At 36.8% G+C, this 18569-nt stretch overlaps 1 long non-coding RNA gene and 2 other non-coding genes across 3 annotated transcripts in view; 1 reads left to right on the forward strand and 2 right to left on the reverse strand.

Annotated features, from left to right (window-relative positions):
* Positions 1-18569, reverse strand: part of LOC116667789 — a 325717-nt gene that overhangs the window by 17265 nt on the left and 289883 nt on the right. The window lies entirely within an intron of this gene.
* On the forward strand, positions 17597-17668 carry TRNAI-AAU. The gene has a single exon. It is a non-coding gene; the product is annotated as a tRNA-Ile (tRNA).
* TRNAS-GGA lies at positions 18173-18244 on the reverse strand. Its single transcript has one exon. It is a non-coding gene; the product is annotated as a tRNA-Ser (tRNA).

Below are 18569 nucleotides of genomic sequence, written 5' to 3' on the forward strand. Positions count from 1 at the left end.
AATCGGATCATCCTAAAATAGATACACTGAACCATTCATTCCTTCATTTACTCAGCAATTATTTATTAAGTGTCTTTTAAGTGTCAGACATTATTAAACTTGTTGGTAAAGAGGGAGATTAAAACTTAGAAACATACCCTGAGAGCTCTGGAAGCATGAAAGAAGCAACTAACCCGCCTTAGAGGAGACATTTCACATGTGAGTGATCATTGGGAAGGTAAAGGTGGTGGGGGATGGACCTTCCGAGGCAGAGGATTAGGCTGCAAGAGACTTGGAAATATGAAAGGGTCTGATGTGTTTGAGAAAAAGGTGAAAAAATAAATTCTGTGGCTAGAGCCTGGCATTCATCAAAATGAGACTCATTGGTATCGACTGTAAAGCTAAGAAGTTTAAGCTAAGAAGTTTAGGTCTCAGTCTTTATTCTGTCAAACCCATAGACATTTTGAACTATAGAAATAACCTGATCTGAATTATGTTCTAGAAAGTTAACTCCAGCAGCAGTTGGAAGATAGACTTATGGAAAGAAAATCCAGGCCTAGGAGGGAGAAAACAGAGACACTTATTGCCATTTTTCAAGGAAGAGATCTGTGCTTAAATATAAAGGCAATGAGGATAGAAAACAGAAACCAGATCCAAAGGTGTTTCTTAAATAAAATCCATGAGATTTTTGTCTAGTTGGATGTGGGAGGTGAGGGAGAAGAAGTAAATGAGACTGGTTTGAAAGTATTTACTCTGAGAAATGGAATCAATGGTGATGGAAATGAAGATTAATAATAGAAAAGGCTGTTCAAAGGTGGGAGGCAGAGAACATTCTGGATTAGCTGTGCTAGATCACTGCTTCTATAGAAAACCATTTTTATCCAACTGGCATCCAAACAGGGACTAACACTGGCAGGGTGTTGCTTGGTAAGCCAGACTTAAACATAAAATGGAAATCACACATAAGAGATATGTTCAACTACTTATGCTTTGGCATGGCTGGCAAGCAACTTTCTCATGCAGTGGTATGAGCAGTGGCAGCATCTCTTGTTTCCATATTTTTCCTTTAATGTTTTCCCAGGCATGGCAAGTTTTCCGTATGCTCTGCTGGGTGGATTCTTGTTGCCATATGGCATCATGTAATATGGGGAAAAAATCATAAAGAAGATGTTTCTAATTGTCTAAAGGGATTGCTCCTGGAAAATCATAATTCCATGCTGGGTGGCAGAACTATTCTCACTGGGCAAAAACATCAAGGTCAAGAAGCCATTAAAGTCTGGATGCTGAAGATCTAGTAACACTCCTATATTTCTTAAACAATTTAAAAAGAAATTGGTCACAGCTTGATACTCTTGGAATAATTTTTTTACCCTTGCTGTAGAGGAAAGTTAGACATAGGGGCACAGTGGCTGCTTTTGCTGACTTATCCTTGTAGAATCAAATATTTATCCCTTCTCAATTCAACTCAGCAAACCTTTTTAAGAATATCTAGGTATTTGGAGTATTAAAAAATGAATGGTCTCAGGACATTGTGTGACTAGCCCCATGATTATGGTATCAGACAAATCTTTGTCTGAAGCCTGTTCTAGTGCTGTGTGTTCTCAGGCAGATCACGTCATTCCTTGAGCTTCAGTATCCTCATCTCTAAGATGGAGATAATAGCGCCCACCTTGCAGAGATATCAAGAACATTAGAAATAATATCCGTAAATGCCTTATGACACTGCCTGTCACAGTAAATGGAAGTCATTGTTATTTTGGCTTTCACTTCTATGCCTATACCAAGCCTGGTAATTACCTTCAATGATAAACAACTCTCAACTGTATTGGGATTTTATTCTTTTATTTTGTATGTGTTGAGCAAATATATTCAATGTGAATTCAGAAAGGTCCAAACTGCTGTTTTCACTAAATCTGAGATCCATGTGATGTTTTACTCACTGGAGCTTATGATAAGACTAAGTAGTTTAAAACACGAACATTGTGTGATCATTCAAAATGTTTCTTATTCTTCAAAATGATATGGTTTGGAATAACTGTATTGTGGTGAGGAAGTTTTATTTTATTAACAGGGAGACAGTGACCTACTTTTGAAAATGAATGTGCAGATTCTATAAAAAATCAATTCATCAAAATTAAAGATAGATGTTCAGCTATTGAACATTTCTGGTAGCACTGGCAGAATGCATGGATTTTTTTTTTTTTTTTTTTTTTTTTTACCTATTATTAAGACTTTTGAAACACAGATTGACATTACTCAGCTTTGTCTTGTTTTGAATTTGTTTTCACTGAGATAATGCTGGAAACAAGGAACCACAAATATCTCAACAAGGTCCAACAATAAACATTAATTTTTCTCCCTCATGGGTCTCCAGGCCAACTACTGTTTGACTGATCTTACTTGAGCTAGTGTAGGCTAAACCCCTGGCTTTGGTTTGGATTCAATTTCATGACACGTGCTCACTTCCAGGGTTCAGGCTAAAGGGGAAAAGGCTAGGTGGGGCACATTTTTCTGGCAGAGGCTAAAAATTCCAGGAGGCCAAGTCAAATGATACAGTTACCTCTACAGCCTTCCACAGTATGTGGTGTGTGTTATCTTTACTTATGCCCCGCCTGCCAAGGCAGATCAAACACCTAAGCCAAATGTTACTGGGGTTGGGACATATGTACCATGTCGAAGGAAGGTACCCTAAATCACACTCTAAAGGGAATGGATGCAATTCTATTAGAAGGCAGTAATGAAGAGTTGGGAGCAATGACCCAATATACCACATTATACTGATTGAATAAAAATGATGTTGATTCAAACACACAATGAATCAAATAAGCTTTATGTTATTCTCTTTAGAAAAGGCTAACAAGAATGCACTTAATAATTCCTGCCCTTTGGAACAATGACTATACAGTTTTTATTTCACATAATAGGTACCTACTGAAGACCTACTTCCAGGGCTGCTTCGTAAGGCAGCGCTGGTGGAGCTCAAGCTTCCCATGTGAATGCAGCCCCCTGAGACTATGAATGGAACGTTACTTTTTTACAATACATCTTTTTGGTTCATTTTAAACTTTGTAGCCTGGATATGCATAACTTAATTAACAAAATAATTAAACATTTTAAATCCCTAAGGCTTAAAACAGTAATTGCATGGAAACTTCATAAATCCATGCCAGAGAATTGAACTCTAGATCAAGACTGGTGTTGGCAAACGCAAGCATGGTACCAAGCAACAAGCACAAGCAGATCATTGGTCAGACTCGGAGATAGTAGGTGAGATGTCATAACGCACAGGCAGGGTACCAATTTTAGACATGATGATGGAGAGTGTGAAATGTGAGCCCAGGGTGCATACATATGAACCATTTCAGTACAAGGAGTAAGGCTGTTGAACCCATGAATGTTTGAGAAGCTGAGTCTTATCTGATAGGATCTGTGATTCCTGCACTAGAGGAAGACTGAGTTAAACCAGCACCATCATGGTCTATGTAAGTGTGTTAGAGTTTTGCTTGGGGTTCTATGGGAACACAGAGGATGGCACAGAGTTAAATGAAAAAAATGTGATGGAACATTTCGAAGCACTAGACTCCACTGCCATCGCAAATACCTATTGAACAGGAAGATGTTGAGTTCTGCACCATTCTCATTAGAAGACAAGAGAAGAACTTTCAGCCACCAGAATATTTTGCTTACTCTACTTGATAGTATGAATAAGTAATTTATGTCTTTTATTATGAATAATTGGATTTTATTGTTTAGTAACATATTGTGTCAACCAAACTAGTTCTCAACCCTTATATTTAACTAGCTTCTGAATTTCTTTTGAACATTTCTAGAACAAATGTGTGCTTTCATTTCCTTTCAAAAATGCATGAAAAAAGATGAAGTTGATATTGAAGAGATGACATAATGTTATAAACTACTGAAGAACATGGAATTGGAGTAACTTAATATAATCATTTTAGGTTAAGAGAACAGAGCAAAGAGTTATCAGTCATGCATGTTAACTATGTGCTTCCATTCACTGTATTTGGTTTAGTAGAACCTATGTAAATCAGAACAGCCAGAGAATGCACGTATATTGGAATTACTTCATCTGTTATCCACTATTGTTGAGCAAGTAACAAGTTGTTGTGAAGGTAAAATGTTCTACTCTTACACATCTGACCTCATGCCCAAACCTGTTTATTTCACTTCACAGCATTTCTGAAATCCAGCTTTTCATCTGTGTTTCCACAGCTATATTCTTTATCTAGCTACAGTAATTTCTGGCATAAGGTCTCCAATCACTAAGTGACCTTTAAAAATGCAAATGTTATCATGTCTCCTGCCTGCTTAAAACCCTTTACTGATTTGCATTGCTCTTAGAATAAAGGGAAGGATCCCTTTCATGGCCTCAGTGCCCTGTCTCAGTGGTCGCTGTCCACCTCTCTAGCCATATCTGTCACATTCTCCTTCCAGCAACTCAGACAGCTCATTCACTCTCACCTCCACCAGGGAGCTCCAGTTCACTCTCTCCCACTCCTTGCCTTTGTTGTAACTAACAAAACCGAACTCTAACTAATTTAAAGAGAAAAGAAATATTAAAAGATGTTTGGAGGCTCACAGAATTATTGGGATGGCTCTGGAGAACAAAGCTTGCGGCCGCGCAGCCAGAACCACATCCCAAATCTCTCCAGGCTTGGTGTGGTGCAGGCATCATGGTCCTCAACGCGAGCCCATATGTGGCTATTTACCTGCCAAGTCCGTTGCCCAAGCAACTCATTATTGCTGCATCAGCTGATATCTAAAGAAAACATTCCTTCCACTTCCCATTCATTTTGTGTCACTTGTTCCCAATTCAGTCTTCATATATGTATCTTAAAGGCACAGACATGCAAATGTGACTGTACTTTAGCTGCAAAGGATGCTGTGAAAATGAGTATCTGGCAATTTTAACTTCTTTTCACTGGACTCTGCCCTTAGAAAAATGAATTAAATGGTAAAATTTCAAATTAAGAAAAGGTATTTAGATGCTGTCTGGTCAAATAACTATATTAGTAAATTCCTATTCATTTTTCCACACTCAGCTGAAATATAACTCTCTCAAGGATGTTTCTGTGGGTCATCCCCTCCTCTCATTTTAGATCAGGTCTCTTAGTAGTTATACTCTCACAATACCCTCTACTTATTTTCCATAGCATTAACACTATTGTTGCCAAATTGTTAATAATTCCTGTCTCTCCCTGCTAGAATATAAGACCTGTGAAGACAGTTACTGTGTCTATCTTAGTCAAACTTTTACATCTATACATTAGATATCATAAATGAGTGCCTAATAAATGTTTTCAGTGAATAAATGATGCATTGAATGACATACCCCTCTTTAGAATGCTTTCCACACAATATTGTCTAAGGTTAAGGGATCCTTTAATTGATGGCAGCTTATAGAATATCCATTTCTTTTGTTGAAAAACTGGAAAGTGTAAGGTTGGGGGAAAAAAACCTTTTCCTCTACCCTCTTAAGTTCAGTAGCTGGAGTCTGCAAATTAAAATGACAACAGATAGAATAACAGGAAAAGTTTTATTATGCATGCACATGGGGCCTTACAAAAAAATAGTGAAAGTCAAAGATACAGTTGGGCTTGAGGGCTTGCATGCCATTTTAACAAAGGGCAGTAAATTGTGTAGAGGTGACATGATAAAGAAAAAGGAATTTTTTTTTCATTGCTGGCGGTAATGAAAAATGGTACAGCTTTTTTTGGCAGACAGTTTGGTGATTTTTTACAAACCTGAACGTAGTCTACCATGTGATTCAGTAATTGTGCTCCTTGGTATTTACCCAAAGGAGTTGAAAACTTACATCTACCCAAACACTAGCACATAAATGTTTATCGCAGCTTTATTCATACTCCAAAACTTAGAAGCAACAAAGACGTCCTTCAATAGTTAAATGGATAAATAAACTGTGGCATAGCCAGACAATGGAATATTATTAACTAAAAAGAAATGCAAAGATATGGAGGAAACTTAAATGCGTATTAATAAGTGAAAGAAACCAGTCTGAAAAGGCTATATACTGTATGATTCCAAATACATGACATTCTGGAAAAGGTAACACTTTGGAGATAGTGAAAAAAAAAAAGATTAGTGGTTGCCAAGGGTTGAGGGTGGAAGGGTTTAATTGGTGGAGCTCAGAAGATTTTTAGGGCAGCGAAAATACCTTTATGATACCACAATGATGGATATGTATCATTATGCATTTGTCTAAACACACCAAGAGTGAACCATCATATAAACTATAGACTTTGAGAGATTATAATATGTTAATGTAGGTTCATCAATTATAACAAATGTGCCACTCTGGCAGGGGACGCTGATAATGGAGGTGGCTGTGCATATGTGGGTGCAGGGGGTATATGGGAAATCTTTGTAGCTTCTGCTCAATTTTGCTGTAACCCTTATAATACTCTAAAAATAGTGTTAATAAATAAAAATTTTAAAACTGTAAAAAAAAAAAAAAAGAAAAAGGGGTTTAGACTACTATAGACAGCAAACTGTGGGAAGGTAAATATATGAGGAAAGCTAATGGAAGATAAAGGTTGTTTAGTAAGGTCTGTTATGCAGACTAGAGTTATTGCCATCTCCAGTGATAAGAGTTGAGTTGTCTTCAGCGTTTAAGAGTCATTATCCTCTTCCTGGTATGGAAGAGGGGAGGGGAACACCTTTACTAAGATAAATTTATGTCCTAATTTTAGGCAGAAAAGCAAAGTGCAGAGATTCCCTGTTGTGTCTACTATTTCTTAATTGCCTTCAGCTCAAAATAATTCTTAAGCCAAAGTGACATATTTTGAGGTAGCATATTCTGATCTGTTTCAGAGGAAAAAAAAACCCTATACATTAAACAAACTTGCACTAACAATTTAGGTTAAGATGATTCCAATTGAGCATGCATATAAAAGAACCTAATACTTCCTTTGGATTCATTTCTTACTTGTACTTTTATTACTTTGAGGTTTTTACACTTAAACTCATTTGTAGAACTTTCTCAATCCATGTTTTTGAGCTATGTGATCCAAGTCTCATACTTCTCCCTTAATTTCTCAAATTATCTTCTCTACCTGTCTTTTCCCTAGTTGTCCTAGTGGTTAGGCTTCTGAAGGACTCTGCATTGTTTTGATGGTTGATAATCTGCATTCTTACCAATAGGCAAGTTCTTGCTAGAGAACACATTTTCATACAGATCATAGTTATACAGATCATGTTTTTCAGAGAAGCAATGCCATAATTGTTGGTTTTATTTCTAATCAAGGGCTAAACAACATATATAACAAATAAACTCACTAGCATACTACAACTATAAACTTTCATAGTCATGCAAAGTAGGGAAATTATGCTCCAAGCCCTACAAATGAACTTAATTAAATAAGAAGTAGGTAAAGGGGCTCACTATTAAAATTTGCTAGATTTAAAACAGTATTCTAGCCATTGACTGGACAGTTTAACATGCATGAATGGGTGAATAAATCTAGTTTTCTTGTTCATTCTGTTTTACACCTCCACCCTCTCTCTACTTGAGAATCACTACTGGAAAGGACTCAGTTATTCAACAAGCATTTATTGATCCACTCTATACAAGGTGCTGGATTACAGTGTTGAGCAAAACCTACCCTTCATTGTCCCTCACGGAACTTACAGTCTATGAAATCTTAGGAATTTTACTGAACTATTGGCAGATATTTGTTAAAGAATCACACTGACATACAGTTACTCTCTACAATTATACAATCACATAATGACTATCTGCTGTGAATGACAAATATGGGATGATGAAAGTATCTAGTCTGGGAGAGTTAAGGAAAGATCCCTTGAACCATGATAAAGGCAAAAGTGCATGCAGGTGTAAGGGTGGGATGGGGGACTGTGGGTGTGGTAAGACAGTAGCATTCACACTTGATGGCATTGGAAAGTGTCTGTGGACTGAATGAATAGAAGGTGTGTGTGTGTGTGCGCACACGCGCGTGCGTGTGTTGACTAAGAGTACTTTCTTGACCAAACTGTAGCCAGGCTCCTCTGAACTCTCTTCTCAAACAGGCTCTAACTTTTGATCTTCTGCACTCATCTCTGCATTGTACAGTTTAACCAAGAATCTTGCTAAGCCAGTTTAGCCAGGATCTTCCACCTTCAATATCTGATCAAGTTCCTCATTCTTCATTATTCCCCAGGTGATGTCTAATCCTCCTGGCTTGTCTTCAGCAAGAGTCTGATTAAGATTGTCAGAGTCGGAATCATCCCCAACCCTGGATGTTTCCTTTTAGTAATTTTCCATCCACTGACACTGTGCCCTGACCCACAACCTTTTGGCTAGAAATTGCCATTTTTCCTCTTTCTATTCAGAATTGGGTCCAAAATCTCTCCCCTACTGCAAAACCCCATCGCAGTGGTTCACCTGCTTACCATAATAGTCCCCTTGAATAAAGTCTGCCTTATTATCTTTAACAAGTGTCATGAATACTTTTTCTTTAACAGTTTAAACATTTCTTTTTGTGCTATTTCCTTAGCTGTCTACCTTATGCATGGCTCATCACCGATAGCTTAGAACCATGAGGTAGAAATTACCAAACGTGGGTAGTTGGCCTTGAGGAGAGGGTAAGCATGGCATAGACCAAATGAATGAAAGAAAAAGTGAAATACGAAGTAGCCAACTGGACTCCACAGCTGTACATCAGAGAATAATGGTATTGCCTATTTGCCTGGCCATTGTTTGTTTCTTTTAACAAAAGGGGTACAGCTTTTGAGTAATCTAAACTCCTTGATCCATTAATCCCACATCTGCCTCTGTTCCATCTCCCACACCATGCTCTCTCCCGGGAATGCATTTCTGGTACAATTGTCAATCTTTTACCTTGGTATCAAATTTGAATTCTTTCAAATTCAGGTGTTTTTCTTTTTTCACTTCAAAGTAAGAGATGGACTCTCCTGATTATTGTCCTTTGTACTGTATGTTCTAAATTGCTTTATCTCCTTATATAAATATACATGGAGAGAGAATCATTTATATTTTTACTTAAATTGTTTGAGATCCACAATCCCTTTGTTATTCATACTGTGCTTAGAGATAAATTACTATAAGGATTTAATTTGCTTGTTGTGGATTTGCTTGCCTCAGGCCGCTGCCAAATGTATCCAGGAACATTAGCAATTTGCAGCAGTTTCAAACCATCATCATTTATAAGACAAAAAACAAACTGCACTATGATCACACAGAAATTAGAGCAATCAATAGACCTAGTGTTTCCCTTCACAATACATAATATGACCCAGTAGATTATAAAATAGACTGTTAGTGTACAACTGTGTACTTCTATTATTTTTTACTTTCTGTGCACATGTATGTAAGCTATGGCAAGGTGTAATGAAAACAGAACTGGATAGTGAATCCAGGCCTGGTTCTATACAAGGGCAGCCTTATAAATTTGATCAAGATACCCATCTCCTTTACATATCAGCTCCTCTATATGCAAAAGGCGAATGATCAACCTTGCCCCAACAGGGTTGTTAAGCAGATGTGAAAATTCTTTGGAAATGCAAAATTTAAGATGTGATAATGGTTACTGAATCCAATGAAATAACCATAGACTTGCATAGTAAAGTATGTTTTAAATGGTATTGATGTTGCATACATTTCCTGCAACTGGATGAAATCATCTTTATAAGAGGAAAAAACTGAAGCTGGCTGTGTAGTTTTCTCCTTGTCAGATGCTGCTATGTGATACGCATTGTCCCACTGGGAAAGCCTCAGAAAACTGCACGTTCATCCTAGCTTTAGCTGTATGCCTGTGCGAGATACCAGGAAAACGATCAGCCTTTCTGCAGGAACAATGCATCGAACCCATTAATGTACTGAATCTATCAGAACTAATCTCCAGACTGCGTGATTCGTAGTTGCTAAAATTTACATGATGTTGTAATAAAAATTAAAATAGGCATTTAAGTAAATTTGTTGTTTGCAGAAATTAACACTGATTTCATCAAGCTACATTCAAAATCTTCCTACAGAAGTTTTGTTCACCAATGGAAAAAAAATAAAAGAAATTTAAAATTATGCAACCATGTGAAAACAACTGATTATCAAAGATGAGAAGTCTGGTTCTTGGCAGAATTTCAAAAGGACTTTTACAAAATGTACTTAATATTTATGAATAAATTAATTAATCCTCTCACCACTCTAGTGATGAACTCAGAGTAATAAAATATACGATCTCAATTTTCTGCATAAGGATACTAAAGTAGAAAGGTTATTACATGCTGTAGGCCATTCAGAGAATCAATGTCTGAGCAGGAAAAAAAATAACTTTGGCATTCTGGCTTCTAAGAATGGAGTAATGTTACTTGGAGTTAGTTTTTCTATTTAGGGCTTCTAGTGGTCTGTCTTACATTTACTTCTCTGCACATGTTATTTGTTCTGTTTTTTCATGCACTTTATATTTTTATTATCATTAAATTTTTTTTAATTTTATTTTTTATTGAAGTTTGGTTGATTTATTATATTAGTTTCAAGTGTACAATACAGTGATTCAATATTTTTATAGATTACACTTCATTTAAAGTTATTACAAAATAAGGGCTATATTTCCCATGCTGTACAATGTATTCTTGTGCTTATCTATTTTATACACAGCAGCTTGCATCTCCTAATGCACATGTTATTTGTATTCTCCTCAACCTACTTAATTTCCTCTTAAATAATATTTAGTAAGGAAAGCAAACCTCATCCACATGTGGCATCATGCATGTAGGTTGCTTAATATGTAGGATTTGACTGAGTTGCTGATAGCTTAAAAGAAGAGAAGAGGCAGCTACTTTAATGAAACCAAAAAAAGGAAAATGTTCAGTTCACTACTTCTCTCTATTTGGTAGGCCACTGGAATACTGACTTCCTAAAAGGTGCCTGAGGGTCATTTGTATATTGCTTGTTTAATAGCATTCTCCTCACACGGGCTGCTATTTCATTTGGTTTTACGTGATGTCTGTGTTTCAGCGCCGTAAGTGGGAGGGAGTCCTGCTGCCTCTGTTAGATTATCACCTGGTGCGCCTGGTTTCAGAGTGGGCTGTACTCCCAAAAGGCAGGTGGGGAGTTGATCACACAGCTGCTCTACATGGATAACAATAGAGGCTGCTACATTCATTATGCCATCACACCCAGCTTTTTCAGGGATATTACATTTTTATATGATGTTGTATGTATCTCTCAGAAAATAAGCTTCAATGAATTATGAAAAATACATCTGTTACATTTTTATATGATACCTGGCTCTTAATTGAACATAGTTCATAGTAGTATTCCCCATCCGTACCCAGGTTATATACATATTTCTGTCATTCAAACGTTTAATTTTATTAATTGAGCAATAATACATCAACATTAGGTGAATGTTTCTTACTGGTTTAAAGATCTAAAAACATATGTTATGAGATGGAACAGTTTCACAGGATTTGGCAAACCAGCTATTCATAACCAGATTTGTATTATTACAAGCAAGACAGAAAAAAAAAAAAGCAATACAAATAAGTGAAAGCTGGAAATGAGAGCTTCCTTGTAGATGAGATGAGGTGAGGAGAAATTTTTTTATTATGTTTCAGTACATTAGGTAAACAATCTCTCTATTAGTGTATGGTGATCTAAATCTGGGCCATCAAAAATAGCTATATAGAGAAACAGATTGATTCATATAGGAGAGAGAGAACGGAATTTCATGACCACGCTAACCAGTTCATTTAGGTCTCAAGAGATGGCAGTTTTGTAAACAAGATGTGGAAAGAATAAGGAAGTACAAGAAAAAGAAAACAAACTACCAAAAGGACTGAAATGAAACCAAAAAATAAAGCTTAGTGCAAATGGATTTAGATTTAAAAGAGAAAATGGAACATGAACAGGGAATGCTTTGGGGTATTTCAAGGTCTTTTGGGGAAAATATTGTCCATAGCTATTTGTGCCCTCTGAGTCCAAATAATACATGTGGTTCTAAACTTCATAGGTGATTTTAATCATATAAGAGAGTTAAATTCAGCATTGGGCACCTGAGCATGTCTTAAGAATCACTAAACAGAGCTTAGTTCTTGGGCTTAGTTGAGTATGTTATTTTAATGCTTAATTAATGGTGCTGGGATAAAGAGACTGTAGTGTCACAATTTGCCCTCAAGTGGACTGGGTATCTTGTCACATGTGATCCTTTAAAACATTTTACAATCTTTTATTATATTTACTATGCAAGTTATGTTTAATGTAAAAAATTAGAATAAGCAGCAAAGAGAAAAAGACTTAATCTTCATTGTGAGATATGTAATGTTAATATTTTGTATATCTCCCCAAATTTCATCTTTCATATATATACATATTTACACACACCAGATAATATTTTACATGACTTAATAACAATTTTTTCATTTTTCTTAAATATATTTCCATATCTGAATATATTTCTATTTAAAATTTTTATCTTAAGTAGGTATTTAACCTCTCTCCAGACTGATTTTGTCAATCTCATTCATTTTTCCTGCAAAATTTTACTTAGCACCTATTATGTTTCAGGTAATGAAAAGCACAAAGTCTCTGTTCTCATAAAGCTTACATTGTAGAAGAGAATAAATAAGGAAAAACCACCTCCAACAAAAGGATAATATCAACTCAGAGAGTTGTAATTGCTAAGAAGACAATAAAAGGAGATCATGTGGTGGAGAGTCACTAGTGGGAGAGGAGGGTTGTAAGGTGTCGATCTCTGGTGATTGCGGGAATCATGGGTGTAAAAGGTTTTGTATGATGCCTGATATAATGTGAGTACTCAATAAATAGAAAAAAAATGGCAATCATGATAGTGACAGAGTAACGCATTATGAGAGTGCCTCTTGTTAAAAGATAAACCGAAGCATGCTAAAAATTTTAAGTTTATTTGAGCAAAAATTGATTTGAAGGGGGCAGTGCCAAACCAGAGGTGGTTTGAAACACTCCACCCACAGGAGCCAGTGGAAGGACTTTTATAGAGAAGGGGAAAAAAGCTAGAAAATTATTTGCTGGGTTACAGTTTAGGGCGTTGTATTGTTTGGGAAAGTCTAGTTTGCTATTTGTGATTGGTTGTCCTCAGGTTTCAATCTCTTAACTTTGAGGCATTTCAGGCTTAGATTTTGGTTTGCTTATAGAGGCTACTAAGACATCAAGCCATATTAGTCTGATGGCCTCTTTGCTTAATTAACTTAACATTATATTGGAATATTATACAGTTGCTGTATTTATCCTCTGGCCTCCTGCTGTCCCTGCCCCCAGTTAGCCATCTTCAAATGATGCTTTCCCATTCCTGATAAACTCTTATTTTTAAGTATTATCAGTTTTAGTATCTTTTACTTACAATTTTAAATTTCTGGAGGGTCAAAAATAATCTTCAAAGTTAAAAAAAAATTAAGGCAACGTTAAATACACCACTCATTGTAAAGTGTATTAAAAAAAAAGGGCTTGCCTGTTATAAACAGTAAAATTAGTCATCATAGCCACCCATAGATTTAAAAACTTTATTTAAATTAAAAAAATTTTTTTTTCAAATGAAGTAGGTGTGGAGCCAGCTGGCACTCTCTGAAGCCACTCTAAAGTTCATAAAACCCCCACTCCTGGGCTCTCCAAGTACCTGGAGCTGATTGACACCTTAACCCCTCTCCCCACTGCAGGACCCTTTGCATACCTGCATTTCTGCAAGATAAAAACATCTTCTCTTGATGTGTGTTTACTCTAACAAAATTAACCACCCCAGGGAATAGCCTGGCTAGCATGTCTCTAGGCACATCCTGCCCTTATCAGAGTCTTAAACCTATTCCCCTGACAGATCTTACAACCAGTCAGATACCTGTGCATGAATTGATCATGCAACCCCCACCCACTGTGTTCACAACCCCTTCCCTCAATAAAAGACCCTACATGTTCACATGGTCACACAATCACCTCTTGTCTGTGTGGCCTGCTGTTGCCTGTAGTGGCGTACATATTAAACTTTCCCTTTGTTCTTTAACCCCTCATGGTCTTTGGTAAATTCTGTTAATGCCGGTGTACCAACCAGCGCCTTGTGTCTCCCAACAGTAGCCACATAATTGAATTAAGCAATTCTCAGAGGTTTCTAGGGAAAAAAACACGTCCTATATCACTTCTTGTCACCCTCCAATTTTACTCCCCAGAGTCAGACACTTAGCCTGTTTTTATTTCTCTAGGAATTCATCTTTTCGGTTCCTCCAAACATTCTCATATTGCTCTTAATCAGTTTTGCAAATTTATCAACACTCTCTGGTTGCAGATCAGAGGGTTAAAGATCAACTCCCTGCTAGGTAACTCTTCTCTATACACTGATTCTTTTCTCACCTTCTTCTTAATATGGTTATGTCATAGTTTTGGTTACATCATTCATTACTGTTCACATTTAAAAACAAAGTAAGGACCTTTTCACTGCAGAGTCAAGAAGTAGTTACATACCCTTTCTCATGCAATTTTTTGATTTTCTTAGAATTAACACTTTTCTTATTTGCCTGATTTTCTATGTCGTTATCCTTAAGTTTTATCTCTGTACTTTACTGGAGCCTTTCAAAACACATCGATAGTGTTTTCCAAAATATCAACACATCAAATCACTATCAGCTTATTGTTTTCATGGAGGCTAAATGCACAGCTGCCTTTTGGGACCTCTTTGCCCTCATCATGGGAATTCTGTTTTCCTCTTTTGTTAGTTTCTCTCTTTCCTAGGGGGCACACCCTCTACTAAGTTCCTAGGAAAGGGTTAGGATGGAGAAATTCATTTTCAGTCTTTTACACTTGATTGATATTTACATGCATCTGTATTTCCAGATTAAAAATTATTTTCCCTCAGAATGCTGAAAGCATTACCACAAATATTTTTCTACTGTCATTAAAGTCCAGTGAAAAAAATCATTTTTATGCCTTCTTGAGTCACCCATTTTAACTTTTAAAGCATTTTTAGAATCCTTGTTCCATCCCTGATATTCTAATATGTTATAATGATGTATTTTGGCATAGATTATTTGTATTTTATGAGTCCATTTAATTAGGTAATTTGGCTACTTCAGTTCTGGATAAATTTATTAGTTAGTATTTGGGTTATTTGATAAGCTACTTTTTAAGGATTTTTCCTATTCCCCATTTCTGGTGTTTCTTTTATCTGATGTTCAACCACTATGATCCTTTAATTTTTTCATCCTTTCTTCTTCTATTTTCCTTCACTTTGCTTTCTGGGAAATATTCTTAGCATGATTTTTGAGTTGTTATTTTGATTTTTTGAAATCTCAGATACACACATATACAACTATATATGTATAATTGGAGGTTTTCCCTGTACTTTGTTTCTTCATCATACCATCCTGTTCTTTCTTTAAGGATGTATTATTTTCTGTTATCTCTCTGAGGATGTTAGGTTTTGTTTGATAAATCATTTTCTGTTTTTTGTACTGTCTCCACTCTTTCATATTTTTTCCTTACGTTTATTTTGGACCTTTTCTTTCAGACCACTGCTATTGAGACCCACATAGTAATGTCAGTTTTTTAAGGAGGAACACCTGTTTTGAGCAATTTGTCATCCCCTTTTGTTACATATTCAGTAGGTTAACTCTGTGGCAGAGACTTTTCTCCAGAAACCAGAAGCCCCACATATCCCAGGCTCACTGATGCTTACTTTCTATCTTGAACCCAGAGACCAGCCCTTAGTACTGAAGGCAAGCCATTCTGTCAAAGGGTTGCTAGACTTATAGAAGCACTGCAATCAGACACCTATCTGTCCACTGGAAAGTAAAAGGATCAATGGAGAGATAACAGAAACTTGCTTTCCATTTCAGGAACATGCTGGGATGCATTAATTCTTTTTTTTTTTTTTTTTGTCAAAGACAAACCTAATCTCTTACCATCCAGGAAAGAGGGAAACCATTTTGGTTATCTAGGCACTTCCAGAAAGGCCTTTCCAAAGGCCATGCAATTGATCAGTGAAGGCATAATTTCCTACCTGTGCCCCAATAGAGTCAATTAGGACCTGTCCTTGACTGCATAGTCAGTACATTGTAGAAAAAGAATCAGACCAGTTTTACTTAAGGAACCACAGGTAGTTTAGTGTAGTCTAGCATGAGACTATTTGGATATTAAGCCACTGATCAATAACTGTGATAACTTTAAAAAACATCAGTTTTCCCATCTATAAAATGAGGATAATAATACCAGTTTATAGGATTGTCATGAGGGTTAAATAAGAACCTACTCAGAGTCTCTGACAGAGTGCCTGGTCCATCACAAAAGTACAATTACTCAGTCTTATTATACATACTAGAGCCTAGGAATGGAGGAGAGGAGTGATTCTAAGTTAAGCAGAGAATCTGTCATTTAACTTGTACTTCAGTTCGGTCCCAGAGGACTCAAGCTATCAAAAGGTGGCTCTAGGTCAAGGAAGCAGTGCTTGGAGGTTAGGAAGCAATAGAAGACTGGCCGAGTGTTTTCCTCAGTGATTAGCAATGCTTTGGATGAGACAGGATTTAGCGTTATGAGTTTTCTAGACATAGGCACTGAGAGCCACTGTGGAGGCAGCAGCAGGCAGCAGCAGTAGAGATTTCTTCACTCTTGACAGTGACAGGAGATGTCACCACAATGTGTCAGAACCGAAAGGGAGAAAAATCTAAAATGCTTCAGGCTTGCTAAGAGGACTAGTCCATGGAGCATAGAAGAGCTATCCCGTAGGGATTCCAAGCTCTATATGAGAGGCATGTTACTGCTAGTGGCAGTGGTGGTGACGGTGGGGGAGTTATTATAATCTAGAAGGACAGGTTTGCGTGCAGGCAGGAAAACACTGTGGTTCTTTGTGATCCTGTTTTTTTGTTTCATTTTGATTTTTGTTTCTTTCACTCCCACGATAAGGTGATTTGGTTTATGAGGATTATAATTAAAGTAGATTGTTGCTGCTACTTGAAGTCAGTTTGGAGGAACTCAGCTAAATTTCTTTCTTTCTCTCAAGTATTCCACAATCTCTGTAAGGCATTTCTGAAGTCGTCCTCGTCTCTGGTGTGAATTGCCTCATTTTCAAAGACCTCAGATCCCCATGTCTTCATGCATTATTTCCACAGACCTTTGGAATTTGTTATGAGGTCAATACGGAGATTTGAAAGTCAAATATTATGTATGTTTAACCCAGGATTTGAAGAATATTTTTCATTTTGGTATTTAACAAGGTCATGGGTTACACTGGCTTTTGAAGGCCTACCCACTCAAAGGAGAAACCTTATAATTTAGTTGGCCTTTCCTTGCATAATTTGTTTTAAAGCACTGTTAAGGTTTGAAGCCTCTTGGAGTGGATTTCTTTGCCTCATATGCTTGATAATGATTTGGCAGTAATTCCATGGTATAAAGATGCAGGAAGGTGTAACTTGTGCTGTTTTGTCTAAGGGGTCCAGGACCTTGGTTTCTGGCCCAGTGGTTTGATATGCTAAGCTTGAACTTATATCCCTCCTCTAATATTGCTCAACTTGTACATTCCTACTGTCCAAGAAATGGTTACATGTTCAGCAACTATTTTCTTTTCTTCTTCACTAAAATAAAAAATAACTATTTCACAGAAGGGGAGGGTGTATAGCTCAGTGGTAGAGTGCGTGCTTAATATGCATGAGGACCTGGGTTCAATTCCCCCTACATCCATTAAAAAAAACAAAACCAAAATTAATTACCTCCTCCCCCCACCCAATTTTTTTTTAAAAGCCAAAGGGAAAAAAAAAAAAAACTATTTCACAAGAGAATTTTGATAATATAATGATGGCAGAAAAATGTAAGAATCATGTTAAATTTTCACTTTTATATTTTCTTCCTAACCAATTATTACCACTTACTACCAATTTGTTGTCTATTACTACCAATTCTAATTTTGCAATAGAGTTCAGTTTTTTCCTGCTACCATAATCTTTGCTGTATTCAGATTCTTTTGCTTTATTGCAGCAAAGTCCTCAGGTGTCTCCTTGCTCCCAGTGTCTCCCTTTTTCAGTCTCTACCACATAGTCGTCAAGTAGCATTCCTACTAAAGCTAATCAACATTTAACATTTATAGTGTCATACAGAACAGAGTCCAAATACTTTAGTGTGTCATTTAAAACCCTTAGCAAGTGGAACTCAATGGGACTTCTTGTGTTTGTTTGTTTTCCACCTTAACGGAGACACTGGGGATTGAACCCAGGACCTCATGCATTCCAAGCATGTGCTCTACCACTGAGCTATACCCACCCCTGCCAGATTAGACTTTTAAATATAGTTTCTCACATTCATCTTTCCTTTTTTTCTCCCTCACTTGCTAATAACTTTTCAGATTACCACCGAAACATATTGAAAATAATTTACTCTCTTGGACTACAGGATCTTTGATATATGTGTTAATAATCTATGTATCTTTCAAGGATGAGCTCAGATGATCTGCCTTGTGAGAATTAATCTCTCCTGCAGCTATGCTGTATCTCCAATGCCACAGGATGCCATGTTTTAGATGTTATGGGTTAGAGTTGTGTAGGCTGGTTCTCCTATCTGTTTCACTGGAAAGTGAATCCCTTGAGGG

This window comes from Camelus ferus, chromosome 12, assembly GCF_009834535.1.
Source record: "Camelus ferus isolate YT-003-E chromosome 12, BCGSAC_Cfer_1.0, whole genome shotgun sequence".
In the NCBI taxonomy this organism is placed as follows: domain Eukaryota; kingdom Metazoa; phylum Chordata; class Mammalia; order Artiodactyla; family Camelidae; genus Camelus; species Camelus ferus.